This window comes from Lethenteron reissneri, chromosome 25 (assembly GCF_015708825.2).
Source record: "Lethenteron reissneri isolate LAM-NWPU_2019-01 chromosome 25, ASM1570882v1, whole genome shotgun sequence".
NCBI lineage: Eukaryota > Metazoa > Chordata > Hyperoartia > Petromyzontiformes > Petromyzontidae > Lethenteron > Lethenteron reissneri.
In genome coordinates, this window is record NC_083803.1 from 10,191,027 (window position 1) to 10,206,644 (window position 15,618).

Below are 15,618 nucleotides of genomic sequence, written 5' to 3' on the forward strand. Positions count from 1 at the left end.
CAGCTCCACGGCCTCGCACGGCGCGGCACAGCGGCCCCCGTGCGGTGGTTGCGCTGCAAGTGTAAAAGGCGTCACGTCTTCAACGGCACAGGGCGCTTTGCAGGATGAATGCAGCGGAGCCACGATGCCGTTGTGTGTTTTTTTTTATATATTCCAAACGCAAGCACGCACGTCGGACACAAGATGCCACCAACCGGGCCACACCCCCCCTCTCTTTCTTCCTCCAACAACTCCACGCGGCCGCATGCTCATTCAGCCAATGGAAAGCTGTAAGAGGCCATGCAACGTTGCAACTAATTATCCCTATCCGGTTGTGTTTGATAGGAGATCCTGCCCGTGATTAGGATTACATGCACAATCGATGATCGATACCGCTTCTGTCGAGATATGTTTCCAAATTAATACTTGTCTAGTCCCAGAACTGTACACTAAATTATGTTGTGAAGACCACGCGTGGATGCAGATTTACTGTTCTTTCAGGATGGCAATGGGCTTCATGAGTAGCACAACGTTTAATCATCCTAAATGTCTTATAATAACACAGCTCACACCAATTACATTTTGATTTCAGGCAAAATGGCTTCATGTGTTTGGAATATTGTAATACAGTGTAAAGCATTGGGCTTAAGCGTTGAAAGGTTTAAAAAGAAAATATAATTTCTCGCCAATACAAATTTTATGGAGGTTTTAGTACAATAGCGTATATTTTGTAGATACTTTACAATCAGTGAGCAAAGAAATGAGGCTCTCCATGAGTCAATCAAATTCACATGCAATTTGCTACATTACAGCTTTTAAAATAAATACACTTTCAGTATGCAAACACTGCCCTCTAGGTTACCATGGAAGACAATATCTAAATTAAACCCTTTATCGCACATAAAGCATCTGCAACCTATTTAACATGTGAATAAAAATGCTTTTGAATATTTCCACATTTCGGGCCACATATTGGCCATATCTGAATTAGATACATTGAAGGAAATATAAGTGCACTGCAGTTAGCATGAAGAACTTGGCGTGCATTTGCAACGGAGCCATGAATGGCTACATTATTCAACAAATTACTAAAGTAATTAGTTTTGTGCATCGCTGAATAAACATTCTTTGCTGGACAACCAGTAAGCATGACAACCCCATCATCCTCAGGAGCTCAACGCCCACACACACACAGAATAACTCTGGTGTCTGGCTAAGATAAGGGAAAGCCAATCTAGTTTTCTGTGGGGTTTCAGCCTGGAAATCTGTATCCAGTCTGCTCTGTGGTACCTTTGTTGCAGTCATTAAAGGAACAATTTATGCTGCACACTTTGCGGGTTTAGAATAGTTGTTGGGAAAAAACACAAAATGAATGTCACTTAAATGCATACACGGGAAATTGGTTTCACAATTCTATATATTTTCCATTCCTCGCCAAAGATATTCCCTCTAATGATAAAAGCATTCTAAACTTTTACGTGGAAATGCATTTCAATCTACACACATATATATATGTATAAGGCATATCATCACATTCGAATCTTCCAAAATATGTAACAAACACGCTCTAAGTCAATATAGTACCACTTGTTAAAGATAAGGACAAATACATTTACATCATGAGGCCTCCTTTGCCAGTACCAAAATATACTAATAGGGTTTTTCCCCTTTTTTCTGGCACCAAAACTGACACCTTTTACAAAGAATCATGTTTACATTAACCACAATACTTGCAGTCAAAATGTAAACAAAAAAACAATACTCTGCTAATTTATGCATTGTTCTTGAAACTCATTGACTGCAAGTATTGTGGTTAATGGAAACATGATTCCTTGTCAAAAGGTGTCCGTTTTGTTGCCAGAAAAAAGGGGAAAACCCCTATTAGTATATTTTGGTACCTGCAAAGGAGGCCTCATGATGTAGATGCTTACCCCGAGCTCTCATTGCTCGGATGGTGCGTTGTCTTTGAACTGTGCGCCTTTTGGTGTCATCTGGTCGAACACCATATGAGTCTAGCTGTCTCTGGTGTGGATCAATGCGTTTCAAGAACAATGCATAAATTATCAGAGTATTGCTTTTTGTTTACATTTTGACTGCAAGTATTGTGGTTAATGTAAACATAATTCCTTGTAAAAAGGTGTCAGTTTTGTTGCCAGAAAAAAGGGGAAACCCCTATTAGGACAAATAAACTATTTAGTAGAATAATGCGTCTACACAATTATTAAATGGTTGTTCTCATATGTAACAATTTGTGCAGCCGACATACTTATTACTGGCTAGAAAAGAGGAGAAATAAGATTACTCAAAACATACATTGCATCAAACATGACCAATTAACGTCACGGCTGATATAAAAATACAATCTTTGGTAAGCATTTGGAATGCATTGCACAAAATAATTAAGGGAGTGTGTTGTCAGTGCCACACAAGAACACTTTTAAAAAAAACTCACCTCTGTTCTTTATCTGTTGTACTTTATCTGTTGAATATTCATAATGTAATTAAGTCAGAAAGATCTGTTTGAAAAGATAATTTTTGGTTGTCATTGGTTATTCCATACCAACATTGTTGTGTAACATTTTTAGTAAGGCCCAGTATCGTAATGAAGCAAATATGGACCATAAAACAGCATGACACATTGTGACATCTTTCAACATATATTGAGTAGTAAAGTCAAAGCTGGCGAATGTGCAGCTCTGGATTTGCCTCCTGACGTCACTTAGAGGGAAGCTCTCTATAGAGCCCTCTAGATGGTATTTGGCCTACTTTTCCACAGACGCCTTGGAAGAGGAGGGAGTACCCACACTTTACCCCACCACACACGATCTGACGATTGACTAATTCACTCTACATTTTATATATTCAGAATACGTTTAATGTTAAGATGCACGTATTACAAAGCTCTACAGTCATTCAAAACCCTGACAACTATTTATATACTGTATATATTGCATCCACCACAGTCGGAATAACCAAAACATATGAATATTCTATATGCATCTACTGAAAGTAAAAGAAACAACATCAGAACATAAACCCTAATAAAATGTACATAAACATTTTTTTTCATTTCACAACATTTTTTCACGCTTACAACATGCATACGTCACCCTGCATGTGGCCAAATGTAATTGTGTCCCGTGAGGGCTTGCTATATGATGCCATCTTGCCATCGTTGTATAACCGTTTTTTTGCGCAGTGGTTTCTAGAATTCTAAAAGTGTACTCAACGCACTGGAACAAACTTGTGCCTGAGGGTAGTGACGTGAATCATGGGGGGGGGGGGGGGCGCTAACGTTTATGTGAGCTGAGCCAGCGTCTCTCAAATGCACAGTTCAAGTCCAGGGAATGTTTTTTTAAGTATTGCTGAGCAATGGAGAGAATAATTTTTTTAAATATAAAATTGGTCCAATATGTGAACTTTCTACAGCCTCACGCAGCTCAGAGAATGAAGTTAAAACTGTATAAGACAGCAGACTATCTCCTTGCACACAAAGTGCCTACCAGGGATAGGTAATGGAAATCTACTGAATATACATCAAGCGGGATCCAGCTGTGTTTTCCTGGAGTCCTTCTGTGCTCGGAATTGTTGCTGTGATGGCAATGTGGAATGAAAGAGAGGCCTGATCTGTAATGGATTCTTGTTTCAAGATTAGAACATTACAGGGGAGAAAAAAAACTATAGCTTATGATGAGAGTTGTAATTTTGTGAAATTGAAATTTAATAAATATACGTATGCTATAATGTATTGCACTGTACATCAATATATATTTTTTAAACGGCAACACTCTTTTTTAAACAGGTGAAACAATATTTACATTAATCAATCACTGTAATACCATCTTAAGCATCATGGTTATCAATATGATTGCAGAGGTTTTCTAAAATACAATTGTTAAAGTCTACTTAATATGCCAGATTACATTAAAAATATATCTTTTAATGGGTGTAACAGTGGTGTAATTAATAATTCTGTTTTTATGTAAAAGTGCTATTTCAATAAATCAATCTTTATTGGATGTGCCAATATCGGCCTCATTAAAGTAGGATTCAGTGCACATTATTTCAAACCATTAATACTGTCTTTTCCCAATTTTATTTCAAATGTGCTTTCAACAACATGATACAAATTATCCATTTGATGAAGTAGATATCACACAACTATTTCTGAGATCCCTACAAATTATATATTTTTTTATCCAAGCATATGTTTAATTTCTTTCACACCGTACGTAGCCAACCGTACTAATCAGAGGTCCAGGGGAAGGACAACAAACTAAACACAAAAAGCAATTCTAAAGAAATTAGTTTTCAATTTAGATTTAAAAGTGCATAGCTCCGGTGGCTTCCTAATATTAGAAGGAAGAACGTTCCAGACGGCCGCAGAAGCGTATCAGAAAGTGTGTGAAGTAGTGACCGTCTTTGCTAGGTAGTTATCCAAAAGCCGCTGCGAGGATGACCAGAGTTTGTGACGGTTTATGCCCATTGACGATATCATCAAGGAATTGCGGCTAATTTGTGGCAAGCACTTTGTGTGTAATTAGTGCAACCTTATAATGCATACGGCAACCGGAAGCCGATGCAGCTCAGCGAGCACAGATTCCTCTCCAGACGCAAGCGGTGTACTATCCCACACATCCTTGTGGAGACGGACACGTGTCACAAGGCAGTCTGATGTGATCATTTATTGTCATTCTCAGAGCTGGAATTTTCGGCAAATTAAGTTAAACATATTTTAGCCATGACTTAGAGCTTTCGTGACTGCAGGAATTCATATTCTTTGGGTCTTTCGGTAAAGTCACGTAGATAGGTTCAAAGAAAATAACAAAGTAACAAAAAACTACGACGTTTCGATCGCAACACAAGCGGTGGTCATCAGGAAAAGGGCGGGGGCGATCGAAACGTCCTCGTTATTTTCTTTGAACCTAAAGAATATATTTTAATCAGACTATTGTGTGTGCGCAGTCATTGTTGACACGACTGAGACGGACAACTCACTACATTTGAGAACCCAAGTTGAGTGTCGGTGGCCAAATCCTGGATTCTAGTGCAGGGTCTCAGCGGTGCCAAGCTCAGTACTCCGACCACTGAGCCACTCGGCCACTTGCAATTAGAATTCAAACTAACGTTGGGGAGTATTATATTTTATAATAGTATTTAGATAAACTACGCCACAATCCCGGCCACGAAAGAAGATAAAACATGGGCACAGCATTATTGCCGCCCACGAGGGTTGTAAAATGTTAAAAGATACGTTTCACCAGATCGTACTACCTTCCAAAGCTGGAAAAAAATAATAACATTTCGCCATATGGCAGCACCCACGAGCACAAAAAGAGACATTAAGAACATAATGGATTATAGATTCGTTTGAATATTTTCATGAAAAAGCAGCAGTGGTCAACACAAGTGGTATCAATAACACGGCTCTTTAATCCTCGCGAGCACAGCGAGCAGGGATGCGCGTACTCGAGCGGTAATCGTTATTGGTAGAGCGGCCACTGTGATTATTGAAGCGTTCATAAATCTCTGGGATGAGCAGATGGTTTCTTGGAGGATGACGCAGAGGATGGCCACCGAGCCAGACCACACGGGGTTAAAATTGTGGCATGCCGCACACTCCAGCAGTCCTCGTGGCTCGCGGAGACCGGGGTCGGGGGGGGGCGAACAGTGGGACTACATCGAGCAAAGGGCCCCCCTACAGCCATTCCCTGCGGAAGACTTGGCAATCAATGTGGAAATTTGAACCTGTTAACACATCTGCTGACGAGCAGTGTAACTGGCAGCAAGAAGAAAAAAAACAGCAAGGAGGCATATAAATAAAACAGCAGCACCCACAGCAAAAGGGACAAGTGTCACAAAATCAAGATTTATGGGGAGGAGAAAAAGAGGGTAGGAGTTAAAGAAAGGACATTTCAGGCCTGGACTGCAACATACTTGCTGCCGGGACATTGAAGGTCATTTGTAACAAAATCCGTTCCTATCGCAGCATCACAGCCATATAAGCTGCAATCATTTTAGATGTATCTTATTTTGAGATGTGCGCATGTGTCGTGTGCTTAGCAGAAATATGTATGTACTTACGATGTGCATCCCTGCAAGCAAGATATTTACAAATACTGTACTGCGTTGGCTTACTATTGCTAAAATCTATATCCTCAAATAATTACACGGCTGGAAAATGTCACCATTATATATACACCTTTGCAATGACTTGAGTCTCTTATTGACTCACGTTTTCATTAAAACCAACATTTTGTGTGGTGACTGGAATCCTAATGGTTGTGTTGGGGGGGGGGGGGGTCTGCCATAATTCACCTTTCCATAGACTTTGAATAAACAGCTTAAGCATGAAAGGTTTCCTTAACTTGCTTTTGAACATCACAGTTGCTGATAAAATGTATTTATAGAGCAAAATAGACAGAGGTGTTTTGTGGTATAAAATGTGGCTGTGAAGAGATCAAAAGCCATTCAGAGCATGTGGTACACCATGCAGCAAAACACAGGAACATCAACTTAAAGCAGGGTTATGGTCCAAAAGTTGCCTTTTGAAAAGTTAAACAAACAAAACTTACTTAGAAATTTCCACAAATTATGTTTAGCAAACTTTTAAACACATTCATAATATAGGGACAAAAAAAACTTTGGAGTAATTTTAACAATGTGAGGTCGTTTTGACAATTTCAATCCCTTATTATTGGTTAATTTCTGGCTTTTTAATATTATAGCTGCCTAGGTGGGGTTGTGGTGAGAGTGTTTGACTGACAAAGCAACGTTGCATTGTTTCAACATTCAGCCAAAGGTCAACTCAGTCAATTGCGCCTCCAGTGTCGGGGAAGGTCAACAGCGGTTGTCCTCGGGAAAGATTGGCCCCTGCCAAAGAAGTATGTGTGTTTTATATCTATAGATATAGTGAGAAGCCTGATTCAATGAATACATGAGCATGAGAAAATCTAAAGGCAGCTCAGCATCCAGTGAGAATGCAAGAAAACATTTGAGGGAACATTTACTTTTTGGAAAATATATTCTGCCTCTTGAGAGTTAGCAAGTTCTTGTTACTCATTTGCATTATGCAGTCAGACGGCATGAATTAGCTGGGATCTTAGTGGGGTTGTATCTATTGGAAGTTTACCATATATTGAGCCAGAAGCTAAAATAAATATCTGAAATTTATTGTAAATAAGGTCTGAGCTCCACGGATATGCTGTGCTTAGGGGAAATAAAGATCCATTTTTCCAACAGATTCTTGATCATTACCAAGATATCCAGATTAAATATTCACTCACCTATAAATAATGCAAACAGCATTTGCCGAAATTGAAGGCGATTTTCTAAAAGCCATCTAATCAATCTAAAAAAACCACGCAAGAATCTGCCAATTTTTCAGCTCACTTTGGTAAATCCACATCTACCATTGATTACTCGGGGGTGCCTTGATATAACCGATAACAGATGATAGGATACATCATCATAATACCTGTATTCCTCAAGTTATATAGTGAAACTTTTAAAAATAAATAATGACCCTATTTTTTAATAATGGTGATAACATAACGAACATTTTGGAAAACCATTACAGGTAGTAAATTCGTTTAAAACGAGGCGCTACAAGACTCCTAAATTGCTTTACATTGTGGTGTCTGAGATCCAGAAAGTATGATGCTGTGAACATTTTTTTTAAAGCTCTGAAACATTATCACGAAATACGTTCATTTCGAAAGTATTATCTCACAAAGCCACATTAGCTGTGCAAGACCTACGCGGCTGCTAGTGCGCTCATAAAACCCATGAAAGATGGTTCTCGAACAACATTTCAGCATCCAGTTGCCAACCGACCAAGCAGAGCAGAATAATACCTGTCAAAAGGCGTGAGAATATGCAAAGCCAAATACTTAGAAGAAATCAGTTTGCAAATTGTTTGTGTATTCTTCATGGGCCAAAGCTCTCCTGTTTTCCACGCGATCTTTTTTGTCTTCATTGTCTCAGGCTGTCACTGTGCGTGTGCATCCTCTGTAGCCTCCAAGTCCCTTGCATATTCTCGTAATGCTGATCACATTTGGCACGGTTCTATTTCTGTACTTTAAAGGCAGAAAGTGCACATGCTATATTTAACAATGGCACGATAGTTTTTAATTAATACCAAATAAGCATTACCATTAATACAGGTGGAACCTGATGTAGAATGATCTGATATGGGCTGATGTAAGAGTTAAAGACTTTATGTAAAAAGTAACACGGTATTTTTTTCAAAGTTATGACTGTGTCAACGTGGATTAAAATGCTTTATATTCCATCATCGGACATTGGCAAGGCAAGACGGATAATAACAAATGATTGCACACACACAAAGTCGACTGGAGTAGCAGGTAGACGATTTATCAGCATAAGCAAAACATTGTGCTCCATGATAATTGTTTTTTTACCCTTTTGTCTGGCAACAAAACTGATACCTTTTTTACAAGGAGTCATGTTTGCATAGACCACAAACATAACTCTGATATTGTATGCACTGTCCTTGAAATTGAGACAGCTTTCCTTAGAGCCTAGTCTCACATGGTGTTGGACAAGATGACGCCAAAAGGCATTATGACTGCAGGTATTGTTGTCTATGCAAACATGACTCCTTGTAAAAAAAAGGTGTCAGTTTTGTTGCCAGATTAAAGGGTAAAATAACAATTATCATATTTTTTACTGGCAAATGAGGTTCCAATGGTGTATTGTGCTCCATTTTAAACTTTAATTTTTGATATTTTACATGACAAAACTGACATTTGGAAATGCATTTGCAGTTTTAAAATTGCATGTGCTGTTAACACGGTAACTTTATACGAAACTGCATCTCAAAGGGGTGGAGGTTGGATGGGAGGCAGGAGGTGTGGCAAGTCTAAGATACAGAGGGCAGAGGGGTGTGAGGCCAGAACATGTTTTATATGAAATCCTTTAATACATTGCATTTGAGATATAAACACTCAATTTGTGTGATTATTCTGCAGCAATATTAATAATAATGACAACAATATAGGGATATAGCCATTTGTCAATGCTTTGTATGGATGCTGAACTTCTTTTGCACCATACGTAGCCAACCATGCTAATCGGATGTACGGGGGAAGGACAACAAACTAAACCCAAAAAATAGTTCTAAAGAAATACGTTTTCAATCGAGGTTTCAAAGTGCATATCTTCAGTGGCTGCCTAATAACGTTGCAGACAGCCACAGAACTGCATCTGAAAGCGTGCTATGTAGTAACTGTCTTAGTTCGATGGATATCCAAAAGCCGCTGTGAGGATGACCGGAGTTTGTGTGATGGTTAATGCTCCTTGACGAGATCAGCAAGGTATTGTGTTTCATTTGTAGTGAGCACTTTGCGTGTAATGAGCGCGATCTTATAATGTATTCAGTCGGCAACTGGATGCCAATGCAGTTCAGCGAGCTCTGAATAGACATGGTCGGATCTTGCAGTACTCGTCTAAAAATAACTTCCTGAATGAGGGCCTCCCCATACAATGTGGGTTGTGGGTGTTGTTTAGCCATACTTCATAATGCTGTTGATTGGTGAATGGGGGAACCCAGGACCAGTTCAAATTTTACTTGCCACTGATGATGTTAGCCATGGCTGGCAATCAAACTTGGGTCAGTGGGCGCTGCAGTGGCGAGATGTTAACTACCTCACCTGGTCGTGGGTTCAATCCCGACCCTGACCCATGTATATTTGGAATTTGCATGTTCTCCCCGTAGTCGCGTGGATTTTTCTCCAGGTCCTTCGGTTTTTCCCTCCACATTTAGAAACATGCGTTTAGAGTATGTGGCTGCTATAAATGTCCACAAGATAAGCCACTTCGTTGAGCTATCATTTGTGGCCAGGTCGCTTATGAAAAGAGCTATATAGCTCAGTGGGCCTTACCTGGTAAATAAAAATGATAATAGTTATATAATAGTTTAGTTCATAGCGCATTGCGCTAACCACTTCACCGCCACTCCCCGCTCCTGATATTATCTACAATGAGAAAACAAAATCAAAGTGAGAAAAATACTTACAAAAAAGTTTTCATTTCCTTGCCGCAATACCCCTCGTGTTGCAAAATTGCAACTACTTGTACTTGGGGTTAATCGCTTGGCTCTTGGCTAATAATTAACGTGTTAAAATGTACTCGTGTGGCACACACAGTAAAAACAGCCCTGATTAAGGTAAACCTAATTATATGAAGTAATTAATATCTTGCCACCTGGACAGCAACGACGCTATCGAGTCGGCTGGGTTGCAGGGCTTTCAATTGAGCCTGAATTAGTTCACACAGCGCTCAGGAGGTCTGTGCGTGCCACACGTTGACCAGCGTGGTGGGTCTTGTACATAAACACTGCCAGCTGCCAGACCCGACTCCTCGCCGCAGTTGGTCAAGAATCCTCACACATTAGGCACTGCTGTATGAAGTAAAAATCCATCATCATCAGGAGGGTGAGGGGAAGGGGTAGGAGGAGGAGGAATCACCCCCTCTTTACAGTCCTAAGCTTGTGGTGGTGGTAGTGATATAGACATGGCGAGTCTCAACATAGCTTCCCCACAAAGTGGTACTCAATTTATCGAATCTGGACGGATGATGGGCTCGGTCAACCCCTAACTAGGATTTGAACTTGCATCCTTCCGATTCCAAGCCACTTGCTCCATCACTAAACTACCTGGCTGGATCCATATAGAACATTCTTATATTTATGACTTGTTGTAAGTATCGTTTTTCATGTGTTTATCAGATGTATAAGAAAGTTTTGAAATTCAATATGTGTTACCTAATCTATGCAGGTGCATTCCAATTTTCCACTCAAATTGAAATGGGGAGTTTTTTTGTCTCGCTCTCACAAAGATCTGATTTCATTTAAAACCAACAATGCACCCTTGATAACAAATTTTATTCATGATGGCTCTAAATGTAGCACCGTATTGCTCAATCAATTACCAGATCATTGTATTCAACACCCTTGTTAATTTTCGTATTGAGTACGTCCACGCTGAAGGATAATTCTGTCAGGTAATATGTGAAGGGAAGAGGGGAAGAGGAAGGAAATTGTGAGACAATATGAGCAGCTGGAACGGGCTCTACATGAGAGAGACACTGAAGTTCGCAAAAGATGGAAAACATCTGTCATGAGCATCAACCCTTGGTTACGAGGATGACACTATTTAGACTTGCATATACTCCAATCTGTTTGTCTGACAATTCCATGCACTGATATCATCATCAATGATCAGGGTGGGCAAAAAAAACCACGTGAGCGATATGGTGACGAGGGGCCTTGTTCATTAGGCTGTAAAAACGAAATATGGTGCACACGGCACATGCATGTGCATTATATGCAGAGCAGAGTATATGCAGCAGTAATCCCATTGTAAAGTTCATGTAATCTTTTTTTTGTTAACGTGATTACATTTCAAGGCTCTTGAAATTGCATTGCACAATGTTATCTGTGTGACATACACGATAGTAAAATATTACACTTTTCTACAGCCAGGAGTTAGTACGCATGTTGTCTGGTCGTTTTTACACTCAGATGACCTCAATTAGGGGCCGGCAAATAAACCATGCAGCCAGTTCCCCCACTCACTGTCACAACTCCAAGGCCACGTCTAGATTTAACCATTTATTTATTTAATAATTCGGCTGTTTTTATATAGCGGCACCACATTTACTTTCATAGAAATAGAATTTATGAATGCAATATTAGCTGAAAATTGGTTTTCACAGGTTATAATTCAAGGTAAAAAGAAGATTCGAAACGTTCCATCACAACTATTGCACAACCGTTGCCAAATTCGTACTCCACTTCTGCATACATTCAAGACATTGGAATGCCACAGGAAGGCATAACAGTCAGGGGAAATGCATTCTGTTATAGAATACATTTCACTGTAAATATTAAAGCTTATTATTAATGCTGTGCATGTGCCTGCTTATGATATTTACGATGGCTCAAAGTCGTTTTTGACAGATTTACGCACCTCCTCCTACCCTTGTGTATTCTGGGTACCCTGGATTTTCCCGGTGATGCGTTTGTGTGATTTTTTTTCCATCATTTATTGTTTGCCTGACCTTCACTTTTCCCCTCTGCCAGGCCCTAATCTTAACCCATTGTCACGTGCATTGTCCCACCGCCGTAAGTCACGTGTCAATTATTTGATCGTCTATTCTCTGGAATTGGGAATTGAAAGAAAAACACAAAGAGACAGCGAGGCACTCTCTCTCTCTCTCTCCTTATACTGCACAGTAAGCAAAATAAAGAAAAGTTACTTTTTTACGTATTCACGTTTGGAATTAAATAATTACCCAAAAGTAAATGTCAAAGATGACTACTAAACATGGTTAATTTTCCCCCGGTCTTGTAACAATCATTAAATGTCCAAACAGCTCTTATGCTCAAAATTGTAATGGAAACAGCATACCATGTTACACACTATTTGTCTGAACAAACTGTAACTGTGTTCTACCAATATTGATTATTGATCACAAAATATATAATAATGGCTATAATAATGAGTGCAATGTTCGTTATGAATTTATCGGACCCAAATTAACGTATGAAATGCACACCAATTTCAGAAATAATTAATATTCGGTTATTACTATAATTTTAATGTGGAGGGATTCATTAATTCGATTAATTATTTAATTGACTGATGTGTGTGTTTATCGTAAGGTACTTACAGACATAATTCCTGTACATAGCCCAAAGAGTTAAGACTACTGACTGCAGTTTTATGACACATGGATGTGCTGATTACCAGCTTGTAAGGGAACTTTTACCAGCTGAAACTTGCATCTTTTTTACTGGCCAGTGTATTTAAGTGCCTCATTTTAGCTATAAAAGTTGTGTTACGTGTTGCCCATCATGTAATTAACACTGGGTTTCAATGACCCTTGTGATCTATAACCTTCTTGCATGGATGCATGGCCAAGGGTGGATTCCTCGTACTTAACTTTGCTGAAAATAATATGGATCGTGCAATCCACTGACATTTGACTGAGAGCCGAATCAATTACAAGCGAGTTAATCAAATTTAAAATAACGAGTATCACACTCAGCACATGGCTCCGTACTTGGTGTCCCAACTGATTTTACCAAAAAAAATTACACCATGAATGTATTGCATTGAGTTTACTTGTATTGACTTATTAAAATGCAATTGCAGTATTGTTTCCTCAATACATGTTAAAATACTTACCACAGCATTGCACGTACATTTAAATAACAGAAGTAGGCACTGCCGTGAAACCACAATGCATACTAATATTTGACACATTTCTTTCCTGAAAGTACGTGTTATGTTAGCGACTGCATGGAAATGCCATTGAAAATATATATATCTGTTATGGCAGTCCACTTTATCATCTAACTACTCCGTTCTGAGGGATAGAGCAGTGGTACATCAGGTCGTGCGATGGACTATGAACCCGAAATATACTAGATTTCACTTTCCTGCCGAAGCTAACCCATCGGTTATCCGCGGATAACATTGTCAGTTTGCAATATCTCTGTATCTCTGCCCCTCTTCACCCACCATACCTGTACCCAAACAGCATGAGGTGGCCCTTAACCAGCAGTGGAGTGTCACAGTGGCTCTCCGTGTAGCCTGTTGTCGCCAATTAGGTCTTCTTCATGCTGTCTGCAGAAGACAAGCACGAGACAAGGATTGTTTAAGGATCTCGCTGAAAGGTGGAAGGAAGGGCAAAGATGACAAATAGTTTTGATCGCTTTCAATCGAACACGGGTCATAATGAAAACAGAGGAAAACAACATTAATTCCCTCGGCAAGGCCTGCTAAGTCAGGCTGAGGGGTCAATGGAGTGCATGGAAAAGGTTATTTTTAAATCACCGCTGTCCTACTGCTCCTACTTTAACATGGAGAGAAGTTTGTGTATTCACCCCTTGGATATCTAATCCATTTCCATTAAAAACTGAATTACTTAAGTAAAAAAACACATCTCTTGCCTCTAATATTTTGACAGCTTCCACAATTTTGATTAATGTTTTTAAAAAGCGCTCTTTTCAAATGACAGTCCATTGAATGCAAAGTAGATATGTGTTTATTTGCTGTATTGTTTCATAATGTTTCAACAATTGTACAGCCAGATGATGCAGCACCAATTTTATTTGAAATGACTCAAGGGTAAATTTGTAATATACATTGAAATCAAATATTTTTTGCGGGGGAATTGATGTTTGTGTACACTGTATTTTAAAACGCAGTTTTATGCTCTAATTAAGAACGTAATATCCAATAAACGTGTGTGTTTACATTATGCCTAACTAAACATGGATGGCCAAGATGAATTACAAGGGACAAAACACTTCCTGACATAATATCCACGGAGAAGAGTCAGCAAAGGATGCAGGTTAAATTGCAGGAACTGGATGGATCATTATTTCGCAGGATCATGTTGAGATGGCGGTGGATTGGGGAGCCTTCATCCAGCAGTAGATTGACCATGGCTCATGTTGATGATGATGATGAAGGAGGACGAAACAAAACGAAACTGAAGCCTGAATAAACACAAGTGCCCTTTGGTATGCCTTAAGCATATACACGCTTCACCATTTGAGTCCAGCACCGGAAATTGTCTGAAGCCTTCATTGCTTAAACTCTTGGGAAATGCACCTATTTGTCAGCACACAAAACATTGACCTCACCTGAATGACCTCAAGAATAACCTGTAATAATAAAGCCTGCAATTATGGCCTCACGTGATTTGCACTCGGAGACTATATGGAATAGTATAATGCATATATAGAGTATATTACTTGCAGTAAATACTGCAGTTGTACTTTTAATTTGAATTTTTTTGTTATTTTCACCTGCAAATACCACGGTATCACGGAGCACTCTGAAGGTGAAATATCGCGTGCGCTTGGTTTTCTAAAAAAGGATTAAGTGTAATAAGTGTACAGTGTACTTCATCATCATCCATGATCGATTCACTGCTGGATGAAGACCTCCCCACAATGCAGTCATCCCTCATGAAACTGTGATGCCAGAATGCGTCTCGCTCCTGTTTATCTGTGCAATGGTTATCCTTTTTTGACATTTGGATGCCATTCATATCACAAGTCTTGTGCACTGGCCATCATTCTTATCAAGTCAATGTGATGTCTCCAATTAGCATTTGTTTTCATCCTTGAGTTACTCTTCCTGTCTCCTTGACTATCTATTCCTGTAGCTTTTGTTCCGTTTTCGTTGTCAATGCCCAATCCTATACCATCGCATGTAACATGCTACTGATTGAAAAGTTTCCTCTTTAGGGCAGAGATTTTGTATATTTGTTCATTTAAATTGCAAATATTATTAAATACATGTTCGTAGAATTTACATACCGAGCACAATTACACGTATGTAATTATTAAAACAAAAATGTTTTTGCAAACGGAAGTGCTCATCTTGACTAGCATTTACACTGTGCGGTGTTAAAAACAAACAAGCTTTAAAATCCAACAACAAAGTCATAACTTTGTCACAATCGGTCACTCATTGAGACTGCAAAAAACATTACCCATCATGAATAAATATCGACTAAACTCTAACTCATACTGGGTGAGAACTCACTACTACGTTTAAAGACATGTTCATGTTCTTGGTTCTTTCGGTAAAGTCA